We start from the raw sequence: 27,838 nt of genomic DNA, 5'->3' as shown, positions 1-27,838 counted from the left end.
TTAGCAAAGACAGGGAGCAGGACATGTGGGCAAGACAACACCTCAACAAACACAATCCACAAAAGTCATAATGCATAGTTAAGCTGACACTGAACAACCTGGCCCTCTGTGTGGAATTACAAGGGGATAGGAAGAGTCAAACACAAAAGAGCAATGCAGCGGGGATCATGGTCTTTGAGGGTTCTGGGTACCAGTTTATTGGTGATGGAGACAGGAAACAGATGCCTGTCTGAGATGCAGGGGTCAGAAGATGTATGATGTTGCCATCAGTAAAGGCCAGTCCCAAGAGAGCTGCAGTCATTAGGAACTCTCCCTTAGAAAGTACATACCAACAACAAATCAGGATTGAGAGAGAGAGATGATACTGCATGCTATCCCATGAATTAACAACTTCACTTTATGGTCAGTAAAGGCCACTCTCCTGTGGAAATAGGAAGGCTCAATCTAGCAATCTTTAGCTGTTCTATGATGGAAAACAGACATCCTGGCACAGTACCCAAGAACATATCATGAGCTGTCAGTTCTCAGGCAGTTTGGATTAGCAGCGGAAATGGAAAACAAGGTGATACAGCAGGCCTGGAGATTGGATTCTTAGCGGAGTAGAATCAGGGATTAAGTAATCAGAATTTTGAATGGTCTCCCAGAGATAAACTACAAATTAAAATTCTTGTCTCCTGGGAAGGGATCAACAATATAGCAATCCAGTAATTTTGCAATTAAAGAATTCAGCTACGGGATTACTGAATAACTCCACAAAACTGATGACTCCCCTGTCATTGTTATATTTTGTTTATGATGACAAATCTATACTCTTTTTGTTGAATTCATACTTCTCTTGTAATTGAACTCCCAGGTCTGGGATTGTATATGGAGTATTAAACAATATAGATACCATATTCATATACATATTGTTTTGCAGAATGTTGACTCCCAGTTATATTTGTGTTATTCTAAAGAAATGGTCAGAACGCATAATGAATTAGTACATTCCCCCAAACCATTTTGGGTGCATAAATTTTGGTCCATAAACAATGTGATTTTTCACACTTTCCAGAATGCAGGCAACAAAAGTAGCATGCTGCACTCCATGTCGTCATTTGCAGGTTTCACTAGAATGGTCCTGCTTTAAAAAAAAGAAAAAGAAAGAGGGGCCTAATGTTAATTGGGTTTGATGCCGTTAGGGATCTTGCTTCCCCTGATTATAATAGGATTGCACACGTGATTGAGCAGAACTTGCCTTGTGTATGAATGGCAGTGGAGGTGATAGGATTTTGTGAATGAGGTGCTTTTCAGCAAGAAGGGTTAAATGAGAGTTTTTAGAGTAGCAGCCGTGTTAGTCTGTATTCGCAAAAAGAAAAGGAGTACTTGTGGCACCTTAGAGACTAACAAATTTAATTTGTTAGTCTCTAAGGCGCCACAAGTACTCCTTTTCTTTTTATGAGAGTTTTTAGCGGGAGCAGGAAGACAAGATGACATGGAGAGGGAAGAAGTAAGAAAACAGTGGAGTGAGGTAGACACACACTGAAACTGGGGAATTGTCCCCAATTTCCAAGATTCCAAGAGTAGGAAGAAACTATATACACAACTATACCTCTCAAACCATACCCTGGTGTGGGGGAATAGGTGCAAAAATCCTGTGACAAAGAAAGAAGGGTAATTGACCCATATTCTAATTTGAAAATTTTTACAGCTGAGCAGAGTGTTAGGAAAACTGAAGCAAGGTTGAACCTTCTGTTTAAAGGAACACATTAATAATCCAGTGTCATTTAGTTTAATTTTATCCTTTGATCTTGATCACTTTGCCCATTCCTTCCTAATTTACAGAAGTGTTTGCAAGTAGGGTCCAAGGGAAGAAAGCTTTCATTATTGCCAAAGATGTGCTAAGTAGCTGATAGTAATTCTATTTGGAATGCATTTGTTTAAGTATGGTATGGAGAACGTGGGGTTGAGGAGCAGAATGCTATTTTTCATGATGCAGATGTGCTGAACAGTTAAACAAAAATTCATATACTGGCAAAGAGGCTTTGTTAGGTTGCTCTCTGAACAAAGCTCACTAACTATAGAGTAAATATACTTTACCAAATTATTCATTAGGGACTCCAAACTGAGGATGTCATTTACATTTCTGGACTATACACCTGGCAGGCAGATAAAAAGAAAATAGTTCAGCAAAGACCATAGTGTAAGCTTCCGGCATGTCTCACTTTCTCATAATATGCTTCCACCCTTGCCTGGGAGGGACCATTTGTTAAATATAGGTAGCTGTTTCATTATCCATTGCTATTCCATTCCTTGGCTTTTTTGCTGAGGGTGATATGGTGGTCACTATGGCCATGTCCACCTTATGGTGACTATACTGGTGTACTTACAGTGCTGTAGCTATACTTACATAACCCTGTAGTGTAGACACAGCCTGCACTGATTGAAGGGGTTTTTCCTTTAGTGCAGGAACACCATCTCCTTGAGCGAGGGCACCGAGGTTGATGGAAGCATTCTTCCACCTAGCTAGCTGAACGTTAGGTAGGCATAGCTACATCTCTGAGGTACAGGTTTTTCACATCCCTGAGTGATGTAGTTATGTCGACCTAAATTTTAGGTATAGACCAGCCCTACAATGTATTCATTAGCCAGTTAGAAATTACTGAAGCCACTAACTAACTTCCCACTTGAAAGCAGTCACCTGGAACAGATTTCAGTCACCATTAAGCTAAGATGAGTTTAAATCATTGGCACAGAGATAAAAGGCTTAACATCCTGTTACCAATTCCTTGAGTCATGTGCTTCTCCATTTTTGTCAAATAAAATAAAATCTATTGCTTCTAACTTTGTTCTCTCTATAGACACCAAGGCCCAAATCCACAAAAAGGCTTAGGTGCCTAAGTTCATAATTTTCGTGCTACCGAGATCCTGCTGAGCTGTCACGTCACTCTGGAGGTGCCTAAAACCCCTCAGTGCCTAAGTTTTTGATGTCAAAGTCTCTTAGGTACCCAGGTTTCTGCCTCTGGGCATGAGCACTGATGGATCAGGCAGGCACTCAGATACCTAACTCCCTTTGTAGATTTGGCCCAAGTGCACATTATAACATAGTTTGATGTTAACAAATAATTTGTTGATACCAGTTATGGGTTATATTGCACATAATTTTATATATACATACATCTTTGTATTCGAGGGTCTTACACAGCCAATTCTGCTTTGGGCTATGCATCTACTTACCAACTGAAGTGGACACATGGTGAATGGGATACCCTATAATACAACAGCTACCCCCTTAGGGCACCATATATGTATTTGTAGTTAAGTACCAACTTATTTTATGAAATAATAGCTGTGCAAAAAAATCAAGTGTTTCAGAAGAGCAACTCACTGGCCAACATTCACCTTACTGGCTGGATGTGTGTAGTGGGTTTGCCTCATCTATTGCTCTGTGACAACAGCAACGTCACCCCTACAGTGGCCTGCTTCTTGTTGTGATTTATCTCTCCAGCCAGGTCACTTTAAAGTTTAAAGTCTTACCCCTTGCACTGATACCTTGCAGGGTATCAGTGTCCCATACAACTCTAATTATCAACACAGCATCTTCCACCCATGCTGGGCTCCTCTTCTCTCAGAGTAGCAGGTTCCCCGGCCTTTCGCAACAGAATACTAAAAAACCCAAACCCAACTAAAGCAAGGTCCACCTATTCAGCCTTGAGTTTTTAGTCCTCCCCAGCTTCCTGTTCCTGCTGCAGAACACCAACCCCCTGGGCTACTTCCTGAGAGCTTTTCCCCTTTCCCAGGGCCTACCACGAAGGCCCTCCTCTTCTACAGCTTCCCCATGGTTCCTTTCCCAGAATGAGGGAACTGTAACCCTCTCCACTTCTGTGTTTCTGTTTCCTGGGTACCTCTCTTGGACCTCCCTCTCAACTTTACCTTCCTTCCTTTATGAAGAGACACAGCTCCTCCCCAGCCAGATCTGATAACAAATCAAGATTGACATACTCTTCAGGAACAGCAACACAGAATAAATGAGCTTTCAAACTCCTGTTAACCTTTTGTTCACCTGTGTGGGATTTGCACCCCACCACAAATGTATTTGTTAAATGGAAGAAGGCTTATTCTCTACCTCAATGAAATCTTATTTACAAAATTTCAAAATTTTTACAAAATTTACAAATATATTTACAAAATAAGCGCAAAGAGCCTAATTAGCAGGAATCTGCATCTTTGCTCTCCTGTTTTTTCTCATGAACAATATATACTGGAAACAATGATCAGATATTCCTACTCTGCAATGATAACAAAAAGTGGACGAGTTCACAATGAATAATTTGTCAAAGTTGAAGTTAGCTTTTTTTCCTTCTAGGAAATTATCCATGTGCAGAACACATTTTCTCAAACTTATTCAGTATTTGAAATGATACTGTGAGTATTTTTAACTCCATGGCTCTATTTATGAACAGTTCTGAATGAGTATTTGATAGTCTGCACTTGATGTGTTGACTAGCTGTGACTGGACAGATATGCCATGTTTTTTTTCTGATTCCAGATTGGATGATTCAAATCACTAAACAATGTGTAAGTACTTTTGAATGAATACACTATATATGAATATAAATTTTGGTTTCTGAAAATACTCAAACATGCAACTTTAAAGTTTGCTCTTTTGAATATTTATGCTGGTAAAACTTGATCACATAAACAGTCTAGAAGGGAATTATAACCGAATTGTAAGAATGGCCAATACAAATTAATTTTCAAAATGAGTGACTATTTTAGGGCCAATTTGCAGTATCTGCCAGCTTAGTTATGAGCCACTTTTCAGAGAACACAAAATTGTATTGCACACATATGCCCTGTTTTGTAAGATTCCAAGATTACAGAACCACAGATTCCCTACAGAAAGAGTTCATTAATCTTCTATGCCATTAGTTCTCTGAAATACATTGAAATACATCTGGATGTATGGAAGTTCAGAATGTTTCCAGCTTTGTTTCATTGCAACCAGATGCAGATAACTCTTTTCCATATAATTCAATTTTTTATGTTTTCTGTCACATTATATGTTTCCCCAGATAATGTTAATTCTAAAGCTGTTCAGCTTCTGGTGACTCGATTCATATATTAAGTTAAAGTACAATAATAATAACAACAATAATTTGCATATTGACCCTCACTAAAACTGTCCCTAGACACTTTGTAATTCAGTCAGCGTTAACTGATGTATTTTCAGCATAAAGCATAATTAGTAATTGTGTTTGCCCCAGATGACTTCTAGTTATATCAAAAACAAATTATTTTTGTTTTAAAAATAATTATTTGGAAAATAAAAATAAAAACAACGTACAGACATGTTTTTCTGACCACAATCAGAGTGAAATTATGACCCATTGAAGTCAGTGGGAGTTTTGCCATTTACTTGAATTAAACCAGAATTTCACCAGCAATTTCTATCTACTTATGCTATGTTTAATAATTAGTAATATTTATAGTCAGCAATATTAATAAGTCATATCTATGGTAGTAATAATATTGAAACACCAAGTTGTGATAAATAGTTTACATTTTTGATTCATTCATGAGCCTTTTTTAATTATTAGTAGTGTTTTTGGAAAATGCAGGACATTCAGCATTGCCTATACTTATGCAAAATCACTACAGGATTCAAGGTTTGCACTGCATGTGCCTGGATACTTAAAATCACCCATTGTTACTGCTCTGATTCTTTTATATGTTTCTTTAGTGTTCATTTATTTCACAGTTCACTTCCTCTCACTAGTTAGATGGCCCATGTTGCTAAACTAGTTTATTCTTTCTAGCATCTCCAGCTTCCATCCATAATGACTTTAGACCATTTTCATTTTCTCTCAAATCCCTTTTTTCATGGGCTAATAAATCCTTTTTCACAAATCAGGCTCTTTGACCATCTTTTCCCAACATACTTTATTCTACGTCAGCATATTTATTTTTTGAAAGGTTTCCCTTCTTTCCATAATACCACACTTTTCTTCATATGCTTATACCTCCAACTTGTTTATTTGCAGATCATGCTGTATTTGTATTATCACTAACAATAGCTCGCATTTTCATAGCACCTTTCATCTTGACATCTTCCCTAATGCTTTAAACTTGCATGTGAACTGCACATAAGCATGATTTCATCCACCACTGAAATGTAGTCTCCTCTGGCATGAAATAAAGAGATTGTTTAACAGGACGTAGCAATGCCACATAATTGTTTAAGACAGGAAATGGAGAATGGTGTATATCCACTGAAAAACTACAAGGGAAATGTAGAAAGGCAGTATGTAATTAACCTAGTTGTAATTTGACTACAACACTGAGATTCACATGCATTAAACTATTTGCACATGAAGAATTCAAATATCCATAGCTCATGTCTTCCCCCAAAACTATATAATATTCCATCCTGCCAGACTGTCCTGTAATGATGTTCCCAGGTACCTCTTCTAGATGTTACATTCTGTATAAAGTTATTGAGTTTCATTAGGTTTAAAACACTTCAGATGCACTGTGATGCAGCTCTCCAACACTACTTTCTACAAGCCATTACCCTCTGATCCCACTGAGAGTTACCAAAAGAAACTACAGCATTTGTTCAAGAAACTCCCAGAAAAAACACAAGAACAAATCCGCACAGACACACCCCTAGAACCCCGACCTGGGGTATTCTATCTGCTACCCAAGATCCATAAACCTGGAAATCCTGGACGCCCCATCATCTCAGGCATTGGCACCCTGACAGCAGGATTGTCTGGCTATGTAGACTCCCTCCTCAGGTCCTACGTTACCAGCACTCCCAGCTATCTTCGAGACACCACTGACTTCCTGAGGAAACTACAATCCATTGGTGATCTTCCTAAAAACACTATCCTAGCCACTATGGATGTAGAAGCCCTCTACACCAACATTCCACACAAAGATGGACTACAAGCCGTCAGGAACAGTATCCCCGATAATGTCACGGCTAACCTGGTGGCTGAACTTTGTGACTTTGTCCTCACCCATAACAATTTCACATTTGGAGACAATGTAAACCTTCAAATCAGCGGCACTGCGATGGGTACCCGCATGGCCCCACAGTATGCCAACATTTTTATGGCTGACTTAGAACAAAGCTTCCTCAGCTCTCATCCCCTAATGCCCCTACTCTACTTATGCTACATTGATGACATCTTCATCATCTGGACCCATGGAAAAGAAGCCCTTGAGGAATTCCACCATGATTTCAACAATTTCCATCCCACCATCAACCTCAGCCTGGACCAGTCCACACAAGAGATCCACTTCCTGGACACTATGGTGCTAATAAGCGATGGTCACATAAACACCACCCTATATCGGAAACCTACTGACCACTATTCCTACCTACATGCCTCTAGCTTTCATCCAGATCATACCACACGATCCACAGCCAAGCTCTACGATATAACCGCATTTGCTCCAACCTCTCAGACAGAGACAAACACCTACAAGATCTCTATCATGCATTCCTACAACTACAATACCCACCTGCTGAAGTGAAGAAACAGATTGACAGAGCCAGAAGAGTACCCAGAAGTCACCTACTACAGGACAGGCCCAACAAAGAAAATAACAGAACGCCACTAGCCATCACCTTCAGCCCCCAACTAAAACCTCTCCAACGCATCATCAAGGATCTACAACCTATCCTGAAGGACGACCCATCACTCTCACAGATCTTGGGAGACAGGCCAGTCCTTGCTTACAGACAGCCCCCCAATCTGAAGCAAATACTCACCAGCAACCACACACCACACAACAGAACCACTAACCCAGGAACTTATCCTTGCAACAAAGCCCGTTGCCAACTCTGTCCACATATCTATTCAGGGGACACCATCATAGGGCCTAATCACATCAGCCACACTATCAGAGGCTCGTTCACCTGTGCATCTACCAATGTGATATATGCCATCATGTGCAAGCAATTCCCCTCTGCCATGTACATTGGTCAAACTGGACAGTCTCTACGTAAAAGAATGAATGGACACAAATCAGACATCAAGAATTATAACATTCAAAAACCAGTTGGAGAACACTTCAATCTCTCCGGTCACTCGATTACAGACCTGAGGGTGGCTATCCTTCAACAAAAAAACTTCAAAAACGGACTCCAACGAGAGACTGCTGAATTGGAATTAATTTGCAAACTGGATACAATTAACTTAGGCTTGAATAGAGACTGGGAATGGATGAGTCATTACACAAAGTAAAACTATTTCCCCATGTTATTTCTTCCCCCCTCCCCACCCCACCCCTCACTGTTCCTCAGATGTTCTTGTTAACTGCTGGAAATGGCCTACCTTGCTTGTCACCATGAAAGGTTTTCCTCCTTTCCCCCCCCCGCCTGCTGGTGATGGCTCATCTTAAGTGATCACTCTCCTTAAGTGTGTATGATAAAACCCATTGTTTCATGTTCTCTATGTGTGTATATAAATCTCCCCTCTGTATTTTCCACCAAATGCATCCGATGAAGTGAGCTGTAGCTCACGAAAGCTTATGCTCAAATAAATTTGTTAGTCTCTAAGGTGCCACAAGTACTCCTTTTCTTTTTTCTAAGCAGGAAACTATTCTCTATTCTCTATTCACTATTATAATCACCTGTTCACTGATCTACCACCCTCCAGGGTAGGCCCATCTCCTCCCCTTGTCCAGCAATGGGAGCGGCAGGAACTCTATGGAAGACCCTGATTCAGGAAGTAGGCACTTGGGGAAGTGGCAGCTGACTGGCAGGCTAGAAGCAGCTGGGAAGCTGGATGCCCAGGAAGCTGCTGGGGAACGACGTGCACAGCAGGCTGCAGCAGGAGCTGGGGGACAGGGTGTGACTGCCAGACATTGCTGCCAGACTCAGGTCTGTGCAGAATGTGTGAGGAAGCACCAGAGACCAGGCAGGGAGCCATTGTGGAGGGTGCCCAGTGAGACACCCCCCCCAACTGATCCTGAGCTAGAAACCTACAAGCTCCTATTTGTCTCTAGCAGGGTCTAGGCCTGAGGAGCCCTAAGCCTAGTGGACTGTCCTTCCTAGAAAAACCACAATTGTTTTACATTAAATTGCAACTGTTTAAGCTCCTGTGACCCAGGGTATTTGCAAACTCCCCCTTTTTGCCAATCCTAATAAAATATTCCCTGAATTTAGCCCTGTGTCTGGTCATTATTGAGACTCAACGGACCTAAGGTCTAACATCTGAAGAGCCTTCAGAATTTGCCTCCAAGTTGCAGTACACCTGGCGTGCTACAAGTAATTCAGAAGTTTTGTGTACTACAGCACTGAGCAGCTATAATAATTACAGCAGATTTGATGCTGGATAATCTGTCATTGTTATTTGAGTACATTCTGAGCCGATACATTTTGGAATACAGTAACTCCTCACTTAACGTTGTAGTTCTGTTCTTGAAAAATGTGACTTTAAGGGAAACAATGTTAAGTGAATCCAATTTTCCCAAAAGAATTAATGTAAATACAGTGGGTTAGGTTCCAGGGAAATTTTTTTCACCAGACAAAAGACATATATATATATAGTATAAGTTGTAAATAATTTTAAACAAACAACTTAATACTTTGCTCAGCAATGATGATTGTGAAGCTTGGTTGAGGTGGTGGAGTCAGAGGGTGAAAGAGGATGGATCATCCGGCTGCTCCTCTTGCTGTTCTTTCCAAAGTATCGGGGGGGGGAGGGGAGAGGGAATGCTCAACCCCCGGCTCTGTCCCAGGCCTGTCCCCACTCCACCCCTTCCCCCAAGGCCCTACCCTGCCTCTTCCCGCCCCTGCTCCACCCCCTCCCCCTTGGCGTGCCACATCCTCCCCCTCTCTCCTCCCCCCCCAGAGCCTCCTGAATGCCACAAAACAGCTGACTGCTGTGGGTGGGAGGTGCCTCCCTCCCTGTGCCTCCCGCCCATAGCAGTGTGCAGGGCCATTAATCACCTCCTACTATGAAGGACTGTGACTGTGAGTAGCCAGACACCAGGGCTATTAGAGTGGCTTAACAGGGGGCTATTTGAATCAGGGAGGCTTTGAAGCAGTATTTTGAAAATGAGCCCCAGTAATGTGTCTTTCTATAATGAACTGAGACAGACATTGTTTATTTGCCACATTGAATGACCCCTGTAATGACTCCTGCCTGAACATTAACTGTAGTCTGCAAATGTGCAGACTGCTGCTGTGTTTGAATTTCTGTTGCAATCACCCTGTGTAGGTCACAAATAAAGAATCACTGTCTTTGTAGGACTCAATTTTTATTAAACAGCAATACACAGGTTGCCATTTGTTATAAGGGACAAGACAATGAGCAACATTCGCTGAAGTGAGGATCTCACAGCTGTGTGTAAGTCTTTCATTATGGAAAATGTGGAGTGTAAGAGGTACTGTTATGGGCCGGGAATGTGAGAGCAATGTGTGTGGGGAGTTTGGGGAGGGCAAGGAAGGCAGTTCTGTATGGGATGCAAGGGGAGTTGTGCACGCATATGTTCTGCCTGCAATGCAATCAAGGACCTCAGTAACTCTGTTTGTGACCTTTATTATCCACTCCTGACCCTGTCTCCTCTCCTGGCTATCCGTTTGTAGTTTCTCATTTATTGTCTCTCTCCACACTCTGTGCTTGCTATCAGCCTGATCTGATGATTGCAGCAACTCCCAAAACATGTCTTCCTTACTTGTCCTTGTTTGCATCTTTATCTTATGGAGGCGCTTCATCAGTGTGTAGGAGTTGGCCCTCAAGAGCACATATGCAGAAGCAAAAGAAACAATACACAGAGTCAGTATTGTGTGTGCACTCACTGTTTTGAATCATAAAAGTTGCATACACCTCTTTCTCACTTTCCCTTGGCAAGCACACAGCATGGCCAGAACACTAGACATGGTGAGTTCTGCCCTGGCTGGGAGGGGGTGCATGATGAGACAGGGTCTGATGGTTTCAGAAGGGGATCAGTACAAGCACTAAATGCTAAATATTCTGAAAAATCAGGCCCTACAGATATCAATTTAGGCACCCAACATTGGTGGACATTTTTGATTATTTTGGCCTTAATGTCTCTGTGCCTTTGTTCCCCAGCTATAAACTGGGGATAACACCAGCACCAAATCTCACAGGAGTGTTCTAAAGTTAAATTCATAGACTTTTTGAAGTATTCTGATATTATGGTGAGAGCACCATAGAAATGCCCAGGAGGAAATTAATAGTTTTTGTATTCAGTGCAGGGTTACACACTGGATGAGGAGCATAAAAATGTTGAATAACTAATTACTCATTTACTGAATGAGTTAGGAGTCCTGTGGAAACAATAGCAAGTGATCATGTAATTAAAGACTATCATAATGCATATGTAGAAGGGGGGCAAATTAAGGTTGCACGAGCAAGCTTAATTCTACCATTACCTAACCTTTAGTGCTTGATTTTGTTGCAATACTGTTTTATACACATGTGCACACATACATACACATGCTCATAATGAATTAGACTAAATCAATGAATGATTGCCAAAAGAAACAGTAAGGGAATAACATTATAATGTACATTTGCACCACAGGTTTATTAGAATGAGTCAAGCTGGCATCTCTAGCAGCAAACTTTTTAGATGAGCTGTATTGCAGCTGTGTCAGCTGCAAGACTCCTTGTACTCTGGAGTTAAACTACAACAAAAATCACCCAGACAGTGTACTCTTGGTTTTGAAGTACAACAGCAATGACAGTATAAACAAGACTGATTTTAAATTCTGGTAGGGGTGCTGTCCAAATTCATATCCATTTTAAGATAAACTATGAAAACAGTGTTTATATGTACACCCATTTTAATATAAACACCAGTGATCATGGCTACTGGTACTGTAGAGGAAGAGTGAAAACAAAGTGTGTTGGGTTTTCCAGTTTTCTTGAATGAAATGTAGAAGTGTCCATTTCAAACCTCCCATACAGATCATATTCCTCAGCAAAAAGCCAAACACTTCAGTAGGTCATTTTATAATGGTGAATTTCACTTGCTGGTTCTCACTTATGAACCCAACTATTCCTAGACTGCCTAATCTGCCAAGCAGGAAAGTGATTTTATTAACATTATCAAGGGTTGGGAAAGACAGTGTATGAAAGCCAATGATGATAAGACAGAGGAAGAACATGGGCTCGATAGTCTCCAGATCTGCCTGTGTTGTATTACGCTCTCTGTAGCCTATAAACATCAGAGTTTACCATAGTTAACTCATAGTTAACCATTAAAAGCTCAGTCAAAAGTACAGGTGGATGAATTGGATAATATGAAAAGGATAACTAATAATCAAAGTGCCAAACTTATTTACTTATTATTATGTGCACTATAATAAAGCTTGAAGTCACAAATCAGGAAGAGGGCCCTATGTGCTAGATTCTGTACAAACATGCTTTAATCTATCGTGATGTTTTCCAGTGAAATCATATAAAATATGTATTTTTATGGTCAGTATCACTATTACTGATTACTAAAGATTAAGGAGTAACAACAAAGAGAGAATAAATTTAAGACTCCGGGTACAATCCTGGCTGTTTCTAGATCAGTGGCAAAACTCCTTTTGCTTAAATGGGGCCAGGTTTCATCTTTCAGGTTCATGAGAGAAAGAGAGAACACAGCTGCCTACTTTGAATTATTTTGCATAAGAACTGAAATACAAAACAGCAGCTTCCTTGGAGCTGCCTCCGCTAGTTGTACGAAGAACTCCTCTACATCTAAGTAAAAAAACCCCCCACACAAACCCATAAAACAAAATGAGATCATTTCCTTTCTGTTCTATAGTGATATACGATACAGCACATCGTAGGCACTGGTATATAATAAATAATAACACTACTAAGATTTGCTTTTATATAGCACTTTTCAATCTGTAGACCTCACAGTGCTTTACAAAGGAGGTAAGTATCACCCACATTTTACAGATGGCGAAACCGAGGTACAGGAGGTGAAGAGACTTGGCCAAGGTCACGAAGCAGGCCATTGGCAGACGTGGAAATAGGACCCGGGTCTCCTGAGTTAGAGACCTCTATCTATCAGGACATGCCACCTCCCAGCTGTACTGTGATGATACAGAGTGTTTTCTAGAACTAGTTTATTTAACAAACAAACAAAACAAAACAAAAATGGAGAAAATGGCTTTTCAACCAAAACAAACATTCTCACAAAAAGAAAAAATAATTCTGTTCAAAAATTTTTGATAAAACATTTACAAAAATCGACAAGTTTTCTATCAAGTCTTTTGAAAACTCATAAAATTTGTTTTTTAATTTAACATTTTCAGTTTGGGGTTCCCCCCTTTCTCTTCCACTTTTAATTCCACACCCTCCCTAAAGGAAAAAGAAGTTCAAAAGTGAGAGTATGGGGTGGGGGAAGGGGAAAAATATACACTTTCTCTTCTTTTCTCCCCCCCACCCTCCATATCCAGCAGGGACAAAAGGGGTGGTGGGTAGAATAAAATCTGAGAAAACAAGGTGAAAAGACCCACAACTGAAAACTCTACGTCAGACATTGAGATGTTTTTGAGGTTTTTTGTATGGTTATTTGATTTTTGAAAAACCAAACTTTTTTATCATAACAAAAGTAAAGGCTCATGAAAAATGTTGAATAATTTTTTTAAAAAATCATTCCATTCAAAATTTTTCAGGAAATATACTAACCTCTTTTTTTTTCCCCCCAGCTCTAGGTGTTTCCCCAGCAAGCAGTTTCCCTGGATCAGATACCAGCAAGCAGAAATGGGTGCACTGGGCAAGGAACTGGATTTAGACCAGAAGAAGTTGTACAGATGTCACGTTAACTGATATAGCCACACAGGAATGTCTGTGCCACAGCACCATGCCTTTCAAGAGTTGGGCATCAACGTATGAAGCCACAGGCAAAGCATCAACATGACAGAAATCTCAGCCAAAGGGCCTACTCTGACATGTAAGGTTAACTATTTCCCCCCCGTTTGTTAGATAGACCATGGTTCCTTGGGAAGTTGACACTGTTAATATAGGGTAAGGAAAAAAAATAAATCATATAGCACATTCAAACTTGAACATTACAAAATTAGGAATTCTGTCCTTCATTTGTAAATGAATTAATGTACAAAGCAGATTTTTCCCACGGAGGCTATAAAGGCCACAACTAACCCATAGACACAAAATTTTGTGTTTAACAATTCTTCAAAGATGCTGGGTCATAAATACTATACTAGAGCACACAGCGCTTTTTTTATATTGAATACTGTCATACCAAACACCATAGAATATGGAAACAGAGGCGCTTTAGGAAACATTCACAGAAAGATGGTGGTCATAAGTTGAAAGGCTTTGCTCACCAGCTTCCTCTTGTGTTGTGTGTCCAACATTGTCTTGGAGAGAGATTTTCCTCAAAAAAGTAACAAGTCAAAGCTTTTGCTTTTCTTCCCATGAGATTGTAGACAGAGGAGGCCTTAGGTACCATCAATCCATTTGGTTCGTTGTACAGAGGCTCTGGTAGCAGTAGAACTCCTGAAGATAGCTAAAGTTTAGTCTAGAGGAGATGGCCTGGGCCATTGTGCCAGCACTTCACAGATGATATGGCCTATAAGGGTAAAGAAGGGATGTGCTCATATCATAAATGGATATCAGTCCCTAGAACTCTTATGCTTTCTTTACAATGAAGTGTGTACAGCTCAAAGGTGGTTGCTACTGAGATGTTTTCTACTTCACTGATATTCCTGAGATCTTCCATAAGGAGTTTTCATTGGACCATAATAAAACTGAATTAGGGACAAAAGTAAATACATGTATGAATGTTATTATTGCTGTAGCCATGTTGGTCCCAGGATATTTGAAAGACAAGCTGGGTGAGGTAATATCTTTTATTGGCTCAACTTCTGTTGGTGAAATAGACATGCTTTTGAGCTTACATTGAATTCTTCTTCAGGTCATTCTTCTTAGCTGTTGAGCATTTGCAGCAAAATTGGCAGGAGACACTGCTTGGGAGGCTGCACCAGACTCCTCCTTGTGGCCTCACTCTAGAGGAGCCAGGTGGAAAAAAAATAGCCATGACTGGGAGATGAAACTTCATGTAATGTAGGTGAATTGAAATTTGTGTTGTGTTGAAAACTTTTGTTCTGTTATCTTAAAGGGCAAAGTCATTACACATCAGTAGAAAATTAACACAGCATAACTACTCACACAATAGGCAGTCCCTCTTGAATTTCAGGTTGGTAAATGAATAAGTCTCCCTCCTCTGAGTTATGTACTATTGTGTTCAATTCAATTTACTCATGAATCATACCAAAGGCACAGCTGAAGTCTGAAAATGTGAGAGCCATCCAAACTGGTTAGTTTTACTGTTCAAATGGAATCCATACAATTTTAAAGCTTCACATCAATGTGGACAAAATGAAAAATACCATTAAGATTTAGGTTCAGGTCTAGGGTGATGTCAGTGGCAGTTACTCATTTCGTGTGGTGCCCAAGGACCTCTGCTTATCACTTGAGACAAATCCTAAAATAGCTCTATCATTGCTTTAACATTAATCTTTTTAGGCAGAGTTGTCTCATTTATAAGTTTGTCCGGCACTCAGCACAATGGGGCTCTAAAAGCTGAGTGGGACCTTTGGGTGCTACCATAATATAAATATTTTCTATTAATAATAAGAGTTATTGTAGTGAAATATGTGAGCATGCAGCCATGGAGTTTTGTTAGCCCAGCTCAGGGTTTGGAATATTTCATATTCAAAACTAGCAATAAGAAAAGGAGTACTTGTGGCACCTTAGAGACTAACAAATTTATTTGAGCATAAGCTTTCGTGAGCTACAGCTCACTTCATCCCTTATGCATCCGATGAAGTGAGCTGTAGCTCACGAAAGCTTATGCTCAAATAAATGTGTTAGTCTCTAAGGTGCCACAAGTACTCCTTTTCTTTTTGCGAATACAGACTAACACGGCTGCTACTCTGAAACCTGAGAACTAGCAATGATTCATTAGCTGTGCTTTTGAAGATGTTAGCAGCCATAGCAGACCGGCCATCCATCCAGAACATGGAGAGTGAATCAGTGTGGGACTGCTCATCTTCGCACTAAATAATAATGAAAAAAGCCTATCTGAAAAGTCAATTTGTTCATTTGCTTTTGGGAATGGAGGTTTTGTTTTGTGTGATCTTTGGCAGGAGAGAGAGGGAATAGTAAGGGCAGCCCCTGGCAGCTAGCTCCTTCGGTTGCAATTTGTGACTCACCGAAGAGTGATTGTTTCTGCCTTGCTGGCAGCTGCTGCCTGCTGGCAGTTGTAGGCGTATGCAGTTTTAATTTCTAGGCTTCGCTTTATTCCAGATAACGTATAAATAAATTGGAGAATGAGACATGAGTGGACTTAACATTTGCTTTTTCTCTTTAGCAAGGGGACGTGACACTTGGGGATCACCCAAAGCACTAAGAAGTTCTGTCACTGGCTGCCCTGTAACCTTTGGTGTCTTAATGCTGTGCTGCTGTGACTCAGAGCCTGACACCAGTAGCCAGCCCACAAGCATAAAGGTCTCAGCCTGGCTTCCGGCAGCCTCGCTACTCTTTGGCAGGTGACCCCAATGATCCTTCCAGTCTCGAGTCTCCCCAAATCTGTCCACTCTGAGTTCTTCACTACCAAACACTCAGACTCTTCCCCTTAGGTTTGGCACCCCTGAAGGGGTTAAACCGGCCCCATCACACACTAGCTCACACACTCCACACAGTTTGCACACCAGAGACCTGCTTGGGGTAAAAACACCCAAAAAGTTTATTTAAGAGAAAAGTCACGGATTCAGAGATGAAATAGTAAGGAAGAGCAATGTGACACAGTGCTCGGCAGGAAATCCTGAGTCAGCACTCTGTTCACAGCAGCTTCAATCTGCGATGCCTGATTGGAGCTGGGGAGGCAGACCTGTGCCTAATTTGTGCATGGGGCAGGGCAGAAAGGCTAATTAAGCCATTAGCCAGAGCCCACAAATAGGCACAGGAAGGAGGTGGAAAGGGGGAAAGCAGGCAGTGAGAGGGAGAGAGATTGTGCTCCCCCTGCTTGTAAAGGTGCTAGGTATGTTGTGAAGGTGGTGGGACTCAATTATAAATAAACTGCACAAGGTGTTGAACCAGATTAAGGGTCTTTGTGTGGTTTGTTGACTGAAACAAAAGCAGGACTGAGGAGGCCCTGTTACAAGTAAACATATACAAGTTACACTGAAAATAAACACTGACAACCTCAGGCTTTCCACTTCCAGATTAGATGAAAATCCCTTCTCGAGTACAAATTACCTATTGCTTCTGAACTGTTTCCCAGCGTATGCCCCCAACTGTCGGGGGGGATGGAGCATTTCATGGGCAGCTTCCCACCTAGATGCTGTCCCTCTGTTTTTGGATAGATTTTCACTTTAAACCTCTTCCCTTTTAAAAAGGGTTTTCAGGATTTTTTCTCCCCTTCAGTCACTATAGATATTCAAAGTGGGGAAAACTCCCTCCTTTCTTTAGGTTTGGTTTACACTAGGAAATTAGGTTTGTTTGACTACATCCCTCAGAAGTTGAAAGAATTCTTCCATCGACCTACCTACACTTGGGGAGGTGGAGTACCTACACCATGGGAGAACCCCTCCCTTCTGTGTAGGTAGTGTCTTCACTAAAGCACTACAGTGGGACAGCTACAGTGTTTTAAGTGTGGAAAAGCCCTTAATTTTCCAAGACTGGGTTTTTTTTTTCAGTAGCAAGTTGTTTCAATGTTTTCCCATTACATTTAATGACCCATCATCGTCTTTTGTTGGCCTAGACCATGGCTGGGTGGTTGGAGCCAGTCTGGTCTGGTTGGGGAGGTAGCCCTTCCCTGCCTGATTGCTTCACCACCCCATTGTGAGGTGATGCTGAAGTTGCATTGTAGTGACCAGTATGATTTTTCATCTATATATACACATGCACATTCATAACCATAACCTATATGCATGTCTCATAATGACCATTAAGTTCATTACAAGATTTCATAAAAGATTTGACTCAGTAAATGTTTGTAGTACAATAACACAGTATGCAGTCACTTGGTTTAGCTGTTTATTTTGGAAAAGGAGGTCTTGTGGCATTTTAGAGACTAACACATTTATTTGAGCATAAGCTTTCATGAGCTACAGCTTATGCTCAAATAAATGTGTTAGTCTCTAAGGTGTCACAAGTCCTCCTCTTCTTTTTGCGGATACAGATTAACATGGCTGCTACTCTGAAACCTGTTTATTGGGGGGAGGAGGGTTAAACTGTCTGCTCTCTTCTTGGGGTATCTGGACCCTGATTGTCAATGCATATTGAGTTGTGTGTAATTTTTGGATGGGGAGGGACAAAAGACAAGGAAAATATGCAATTTGAAACAAAGAAAAGGAGGGCCTTTTAGAGGAAGAAGTAGGAAAGGAATAAACAACATACAAGGATGTCATTGTGGTCACCACACTTACGGGTTACTGGTTACATATTAGAGAATAAGGAAGCAAGATAGTAGACTATTACATTTCATTTAGACTATTACATTTCATATACTTCTTTGGTCAATTTGAGGGAGAAGAGAGAGAGAGATAAATTAATAGTACAGTGATAATATAATAATGTAGCTCCTAGCATGATTTATATTATATTATTATTTATTAAAAACTCTTGGGCTGGAGCCTCCAATTCACCTTGGGCTGCTTACATGATGCAAAGTAATTTTACAAGAACTGGAAATTGCCCCAGAAGAATTGCCTCTCTGTATTGGGAATCACTAGTGATATAATGTCTCCTATGTCCACTCTGCTGCCTCCTGTGTTGGGACTGCATCACCTGGCATGAGGGAAAGGTGGTGTGACAAAGTTCCTCCTCATCTGGCCTGATCCTGTCACAGTGGAGATGTGCTAGAGGTTGCGGAGGGCAGCGGGAGGAGAGAAAAAGGCAGGTTGTGTGGTGGAATGAGGGTCATCTACGGCAAATTCCCTACTGGACATAATGTTACTGAGGGAACTTACTCCAGGGGCATAAGTTCAAACTGATCCCTTACAGCTGCAACCAGACAGTGGTTGTCCCAGGGCCAAATTGAAGTATATGCCTAAAAGCTCTGGGAAATAAGCATATTTAGGGGGAAAATATTAAAAACATTAATCAGAGAATTCAGAAATGGAAAAGATCAGTTATATCCTCAAGTTTGTCCTTCTATAATTTCCCTGTTACAATACATAGTTCACATAGAAACCAGACACTACACTTGATCTCAGGCCCTACTTTTCAGCTTGAGTATTGGTTAGTATTGACATACTCAATTCTATTTTCCAGTTACATGGGAATATTAAACCTGGTGAGGAATATAAGATTTTTGTCACTCATGATCATTTCAGTTCATGATATTAGATTATATATTGCTGTTAAAAATCTGGTTTTTAGGCCACCACATTTCTTAGAGTGTTGTTTTTCCATTGTTCGTAAAAGGATCATCAGTGCACATTGTCTGCAATCAAAAACAAAACAATCAAACAAACAACCCTTCCTTAGCCTCAATTTTCTATTTGGCTTTGGCCATTTTTCCTTCTAGTTTTCAGAAATCTAGAATCTAAGTTGTAGAATGCTCTATATTTTTAAAAGCCCAGAATCACAGACCTCTGTCTCTGACTTCCTGAAATGCACCATCCATTTCTGAGAAGCCTTGTGTGTAGAAAAGACTGGGATGGTGGGCTTTCCTAGTACTAGAATCCAGTCTATTGCCTGGAGCAGTGATTGATTTGGTTGAATTTTAGTAGTGCAAGGTCATGTTTCCCCCAAAGAATGAATTAGATGTATGATTCCACTCCCCCTCCCCATACCCAAACACACACAAAGTACCATCTCTGAGTATTAGATGGCAGCAAATACAAAGTTGGCAATAATGGAGGTAATCCTTTAAACTGCCATTTTCTCCATGATGTTACCAGAGGCTGTTCAGTTCCTATTGAAGGTGCATCTGTAAATGTTTCAGCATTGGTAACCTCTCTTGCTCTTGGACTACTGATGAGTAAGTGCAATGGTGATTCATTAAAAATAAAAGGAAAGCAATTAGCTGCATTTGAACATAAAGACAAACACAAGTTGTCGGAGTGGAGAAACAGCTTGCTGAAAAAAAAATTGCTTTTCAACTAGTATTCAATCTACTGCTACTATGAAAAGATAATCTCTACTAATTTTTTCAGCAAATGCCAGCCATGCCATTTCTGTTTACAGATGAGTGGATTCCAATCTTGAAATGTTTATTCTCAATCTCCATTACCGCACAAAAGATTTCTTTAGATAAACTGATGGAAAGCAATATTGTCTGCATTTGTATTCTGAACTAGGTGAAAGGGAGAAAGCATTGGAAAAGGGAGTTACTATATGATTGCATTGAGGCTTTGGCAGTCATCTAAACTGGCTTGGTGGATTCTTAAGATTATATCTTTCTCTACTGTGGGACAAAAGTAATGCCCGTGAAGTAAGATGTACAAATTAACTCTTTCAACTCTAAATTAAGTCTTTCTTTCTTCATCTGCCTATTTGTAAAGTCCTCTCTGGAACTTAGCAAATGCCCCAGGATTCAGGCTAAATTTTTAAAGCATTGTAGGTAATGTGTAAACACACAGAAATAGTTTCATTCTTGTTCAGAATGAATTCATGAAAGAATTCCTATGTAGCAAAACATTAAAACATTGGGGAAATGTCTTAAATGAGGAAGAACAAAAGAGAATGGATGGAACATTAAGACACTAGTGATGTATTCAATTCATTTAATTAAAGATTGTTTTTAGACATCCAGCCTTGCCCAAATAAAATTAAATTGAGAGAAAGATTACTTTCAAATAAAGAAGAGGTCTGATCTAGTGTTAAAGCAGAGGTCTAGCTATTAGGATTCTCAAATCCTAATCCTGGCTCTGCCACTGACTTTCTTTGAGTCTTTAGACCAATAATTTAACTTCTTTATGCCTGACTTTTATGAAAGGGTAAAGGGTGTTGCACCTTCCCCTACCCTACCTTTCTGCACGGACAAAGGGGTAGACACATGTCCAATAATTCACTTTAGGGTGAAATTGTAAGTCCATTGAAGTCATGGCAAAACTGTTATTATAGGGCTTTGTCTACACTGAAGGGTAAGCCAATGCAAGTTATGCAACTTCAGTTTCATACCACATTCTCTACACCACACTATATGGGTGGGAGATCCTCTCCTATTGACATAGCTTCCATCTCTCATTGAGGTGGAGTGCTGAAGTCAATGGGAGAGAGCTCTCGTCTTGTCACGTCTTCACCAGACCCACTATATCAACATTGCTGCATCGATTGCAGAAGCACTGATTTAGCCTGCAGTGAAGACAAGCCCTAAGTAATGCTACATACTATGATTCTTTTTTTAAAGAAAATCACTGTGCCCAGTAACCTGTGACTCATTCAGTGCCCAGAATCACTGAAGACTTGATTCAGGAAAGCAACATCTCTATTCAGGAAGTTAATAGAACCTCAGAGCTTTTTTGAATTGGGCCCTAGATTGTTATCCTGAAATTGTGACTCCATTTTTTATTACTAAAGATTACACTGAAAAAGGGTACATATAAAAATAATGCTTTGCAATTTCTGCCTCTCAGTGTTACAGTGTGGCCAACTCCCATGATTTTATTATGATATTTGGTGTTCTTCTTACAGTCCCCAGCTTGTTGAATCATTTGAATGTCAGCTTTCATAAATAAACAGACTTCCAGGCCTAATTTTTTGAGGGAAAATGCTTGAAAATGTTCACTCCAAAAGCTCAAAAACAAGGTGGCAAATAAAAAGAACCTCAAATATTATTTGTAAAGTCCCATATGCATAAAAAGTAAGATCATATATTAATCGTACAAAGACATTCTTCATGAATGTGTACAAAAAATCTGTCAGATGTGAGGCTTGGTTTCTTGAAGGGTAAATTCGTTGACTCAGATTTTGACATTTTTGGAGCTTGTGCACTTCAGGCAGAACTTGCACATTGTTCTGGGTTTCCTGAACTCATGCATTACAATCCAAAGAGTCTCCCTGTTCTTAAAGGACCAACACCCATTTCTATTCTTACCTATCTACAAACAAAAACACAAACACAAATATAACAAATATTCAAACAATGTTCAGATATGCTGCTAGATATCTGGTCTTACATATAAGACCATTTCAACAAATATATTTATTCTAGAGTCCTCACACTTTCTTAATAATAAAGAGAGCTGGAAAGAAATTTTTAACCAAAACTTTTACCAAATATACCAACTTATCAAAACCAAAACTTTTTGCCAGAAAGGGTTGATTTCAGCTTATTTTTGTATTTGAAAAATGTTTGGAAAAAATGTTTTGACATTTTCAAAAAGAAAACCTTTTGAAATTTCAGCTAGAGTAAAAAAAAATTAGAAATGGTTGAAATCAAACTTTTTGAAACTAAAATGAAATTGACCCAAACAAAACAAGTTTTGATTATCAGTTCACAAAATTAAGATTTCTACTTTTTGGTCCTAAGTCATGATGGGAAATTTTTTTGAATTGAAAATTTCCATGGAATAGGAAATCATTTCCTGCCCAGCTCCATAATAATGTAAAATAGACATTTTTAAAAAGAGAACTAAATGGGGAAGAGTGCCAGCTCTGGCAAGGAAAATCAAAATTGAAGGAAAAATTAAATGTCATAGCACTTCTGTACCTATTTCCATGAAGACTGAAATAGGTATAGAAGTGCTATGACATTTAAATTTGATAGAAGTTTCTAGGTTCAAGTAAAAGGTATTATTGAACTGACAAAACACAGTTGCTTTTTTAGCATACAAATTTCTATTAATAAAGTATCTTGTTTCTTTATTATTCAGTTATGAACTCACTGCCAGCTGAAGGAATCATACTAGCTAACCTGTTGGGGGTGGTTATTGAGAAAGCAATATACCATGTCATCTGTAGCTATTGTTATCAGTGGAATGTCTCCCAAGAAAACTTTGTGGATTCCATCCTGAAGATTTTTTTTAATCACATTGTTATTTATCAGTATGGGAATTGCAGAATGCCACACCTCTAGATTCATTAAAGAAAATAACTGTACTACAAAAAGAAAAGGAGTACTTGTGGAGCCTTAGAGACTAACAAATTTATTAGATCATAAGTTTTTGTGAGCTGCAGCTCACTTCATTGAGCTGTAGCTCACGAAAGCTTATGCTCTAATAAATTTGTTAGTCTCAAAGGTGCCACAAGTACTCCTTTTCTTTTTACGGATACAGACTAACACGGCTGCTACTTTGAAAACTATACCACAGTATTTTTGTAGGACAAGATGGCAAATGACATTGTCTTGGGCAGTCTGCCACATATGATTCATAACATCTTTAACATTAATGGATTTGGAGACAGAAGATAGATGAACTTTAACCTGTCCAGGTAAATGTTTTATGAGAGTGTTAGTTATATTAGCAGTGGCTTTATTTGCTACCCACCATTTATTTGCATTAACACAGTAGGATGTTCACATGACTGATGTCAGTCTTTTTAATTAAATACTTTGTAAATAGCCCCAACAATATGGTGCTAGAAGGTTTGAGATTAATCTTATAAGGTGAAGCAAATAACAGACATTGTCAGGTACAAATGTTAAATGCAGGATTAGTACTGGTCCCGCATTTTGTACTCTCATTGAGCTGAATGGTCACACAACATCTCATACTTATGTTGCAGGTGAAGAGTATTTTCATTTGTTTTAAAAATTTAGCATGATACATCATCTGTTTTCCATCTTCTTTGCCAATGTGCCTTTCCATGAAGCATATACAATATTTTTAAAAAAATCTAACCAAGTTGATATCTTAGCTTTTCTAAAGTTAATTGTAGAAAAGTTATAGGGCCTGAATCTCATTTATACTAAGACCCCTTTAAACCACTGTGCACTCTGGCTGTTTAAAGAGGCCTTCAAGTGGTTGCCAATTTAAATTACATTTATACCCCTTTAAAGCACCTTTACACAGCCAGAGCACAGAGTGGTTTAAAGGAGCTTTACTATGAGAATCAAACCCATAGACTACCAAAACCTAAATCATGAACTGCCTTACTTGACTGGATCACAGTACTAGGAGTCTACTTAGTAGACACACTGAATACAAATTGACCAATGGAGCTGACTAAATACAATTCTAATGTATCACTTTGGAAATGCATTTAATCACAATCACACACTCTTCCTGTGCATATGATCTAATGACCAAGTGAGTCAGCTGCCCAAACTGAATGCATCTGTGCAGTCAAATGAGTAAATATCTGAAATTGTCAACATAAGATTAACAAACACCAAAGAAGATACTTCGTAACAATTTTGCCTCTACTTCATTCAGATTATTGGTAATCATCCATATACTTGTATTTTACTATATACACTACCCATTTGTCTAATCCTGCCCTGTGCTGCACATGTCTTCTGACTGAAGAAACCATATGATAGTAATGCTAATCTAGATAGTAATGCTAATATGATAGTAATGCTAATCTAGATACTCCAAATATGTTTGTTCCAAGAGGTCAGAGAAGCAGATTTGCATTTTATATATCTGAAAGCATTCATGTACTTTAGAACTGATGGATTTTCGGTGGCATCTTTCTAACTTAGCCCTATAGAATGGTCTATTGATAGCCTCAGTTGTAAATATCTCTAGTGTTATGATTTATCAAGCATGTGGTTTTGTTGGAGAGATGATCTACCTGGAAATAAATGATCTACCTGAAATAATTGTCTTCTATCCAGAACACTGTTTTGGATCCATTCTGTCCAATCTGGACCAAAACACTATATAAAATCCTAGTGAGTCCATCCATTTTAATAAGTTATAGATACTTTTACAGACTTAATTGCAGTACCTCTCATCTACAAACACATGACTGTCTAGATGTACCATGAACCACCTGCACCATTGACTACCTGCATAACCTAACAGGTTACAACTTCTCTGTGCTTCACCTCCCCATCTGTACTACAAAGATAATATTTCCATGCTTCATAAGGGTGTTTTTAGGGTAAAAGTGTGAATATTTGTAAAGTGTTTTGTAGGGTGGAATGTAATGAGAAACACAAGTGGAAATTATTATAGTATTAGCTATTGCTATTATTGCTCCTATTTAAGGCCCAAATTTTTTAAAGTATTCTGCTGTGCTCACAATGAAACAAGAAAGTTGAAATACCATTCCACTTTTTCCATTTAAAATGTTGTTATAAATGACACATTCCCATGAAATTTAGATTTTGATCAAACTGCATTTTCTGACTGAAAACTCTTCTGTCAACGATATTTGGATGAGCTCAAATATTGATAAAACCATGCTGAATTGCTGAGTACAGGAACTCTGCAGCATTCCGTTTTAATACCTATCAAATGTTCCATATTACACATGATCAACCCCTCTATTTTCAGCAATGGAGGGATTGAGATGAGTAGAAAACCCTTTTAAATATCTAAAAAAAAAAAATCTGTGGGAAGGGTGTTGTGCCTTAAAGAGGCATTAGCCCTCTGATGTCACAGAAGTTTCTGTACATTCCCTGTGCACTGCAGGTTCAGGGAGGCCTTAGTGAATTGGAGGGGTGGAGCCAGAAGATATTCATTCTATGCAGCAGCATGGCACAGTAAAATAGTGGAAATTGCCCTGCCAAAACAAAACATTTAGTTTAACCCACAATGATTTTTTTTTCAATTTTTGAATTGACCAAAAATTTTCAGTTTTGGTCCCATCTGAAACAATTCTTTTTGACTTTTAAAAATTGCCAGTGAACCAAAACATCCATTATTTACCGAACTTTACATCCACATTAATCGTCTAGGGCCACAGGAATTAGGAGCCAACTCCTGCTGAAATCCAGAGACAGGTATGTACCTAGCACCCTTTTAGACTCTTTTGGAAATCTCAGACTAAATCGAATTCTGTTTGTAGTAAATTAAGGTGGATATTACTGGGAAATTATCAAGAAAGAAGATGAAAAAAACCCATAAGATAACTATGCAACAACATCTCTGCTTGGAATCTAGTCATCCACAAAAGACAGGCACAAATCTTGTGGCAGTGTTAGTTACAGCATGGCAGCACAATGCATTGCTTGGCCTAAACCTGTCAGTGTGTATGGTCCCAGGAAGTATTCAAGTCCAGCACACCATGAAAAAATTGTCTCCCAAGAATGAGCCTCCATGTTTTACAGGAAACAAATTTTCTTTTTAGATTCATAAATTCCAAGGCCAGAAGAAGCCATTGTGACCATCTAGTCTGACCTCCTGTATAACACAGCACATAGAATTTCCCCATAATGATTCCTAGAACATCTATTTTGAAAAACAACCCCAACAACTCATCCCTTCAGAACCAAGGTCATATCATGTTCACAAAGCTAGTTTGTTCTGACTCATGCAGGGCAACCTCTTCAATTACCACAGGGTGCTCCCTCAGCTACCCAGTGTGTCATGCTGCCTGACCCATTTGCCTGGTCTCTTATTCACAACATATGGACAGTGTGGTTTTTTCCCCCAGTTGTACCTTTAATCTCTAGATTCCAAGCACGGCAGAACATAGCACAGGAATGTGTCAGGAGGGGCCTTCCACCCATATATCTCTACTATACCCTGCTTACTCTGGGGGGCCCCTTTTCTTGTTGTTTTTGCCAATTGTATATTTTCCCCTTATTGAACTAATTACCTCATTAGCCTGACCATTGCCACCAAGCATCAATAATCCCCATCATTACAAGTTAATTGATTCCAGATAAGCCCATGCTATTCTTTGTTACACAATCACACAAGTGACCAGGGTGCTTCAGCTAGCACTCTGTCATGCAACATAGGATAAACCATATGTCTAGGAGGCCACCTCTTTTTAAACCACCGGTAGTGTGAGGACAAACAGAAAGAGCAATGTCTTAAGCAGCAGCTAGAGAACTCCCTCACCAAGAAGTTCCTACAATTATTAGGCTCCCTGCTATCACACATCCTGATTCCCTCTGGTAACTAGAGGACCAGGCATTCTATAACCACCCCACTTATTTTATAATAAAGGATTAAAACTTAATTTATAAAGCAATATATATATTTATACACACAAAACACAATTCAGAGTAGACTTCAAATTCCTTAAAACTATTCACATGGCATTTAAATAATTCTGTACAGTATTCTAAAGATCAGGTCTGTGAGGGTGCTGATCAGACTTCCAGACTGTGTTCTCTCTTATGTTGAGTTTGTATATGGGGCTCGCTGCCTGACACAGTACCTGAAGGTCCCAGATCCTCTCTTTGTTGTGTTGGGAAGTACTGAAGATGAACCCAACTCCTCCAGAGAAGTCACAGGCAAACTTTCTGAGCTGTTTTGCCCAAGTCCAGCAGCATAATTTATTTATTTACAGTAGAGTCAAATCTGCCTCTCGAGCCATAAAGGGTCATCCTGCCTGCAGAACTAGTATAGTTCCATTGCACAGGAGAACGGACAGGATTTGGGGAATCACATGGAGATTTTGCATCCCCTGCATGCAAGTGTTCAGGAGTCACTTGAGAGAGTGGGGTGTTTGAGCAGTGTATGGGTGGGGCTGAAGGAACCACTGCTACACAGATTTTTCCAGCTTTCCTCCTCTTTCATATAGGGTATGTGTTAGGGCCATGAATTATACCTGCAGCCTCAGGGCAGTGACACTGGAGTGGCTCAGCCATTATTGATAACAGAAGATGTCATCTTTTTCCCATTCAGATCTTTCAACTGCCTAGCCCAATTACCTGGACTGGGTACTGGAGAGTGAATTTACCCTACAATGGTTAATCTACTCCCATCAAAGTCAATAGCAAACCTTGCTTTGACTTCAACAGAAACAGAAGTAAACCAATAGGA

This window comes from Dermochelys coriacea, chromosome 1, assembly GCF_009764565.3.
Source record: "Dermochelys coriacea isolate rDerCor1 chromosome 1, rDerCor1.pri.v4, whole genome shotgun sequence".
Classification (NCBI taxonomy): domain Eukaryota; kingdom Metazoa; phylum Chordata; order Testudines; family Dermochelyidae; genus Dermochelys; species Dermochelys coriacea.
The sequence above is the reverse complement of the archived record's forward strand: the minus strand, read 5'-3'. Positions refer to the sequence as shown.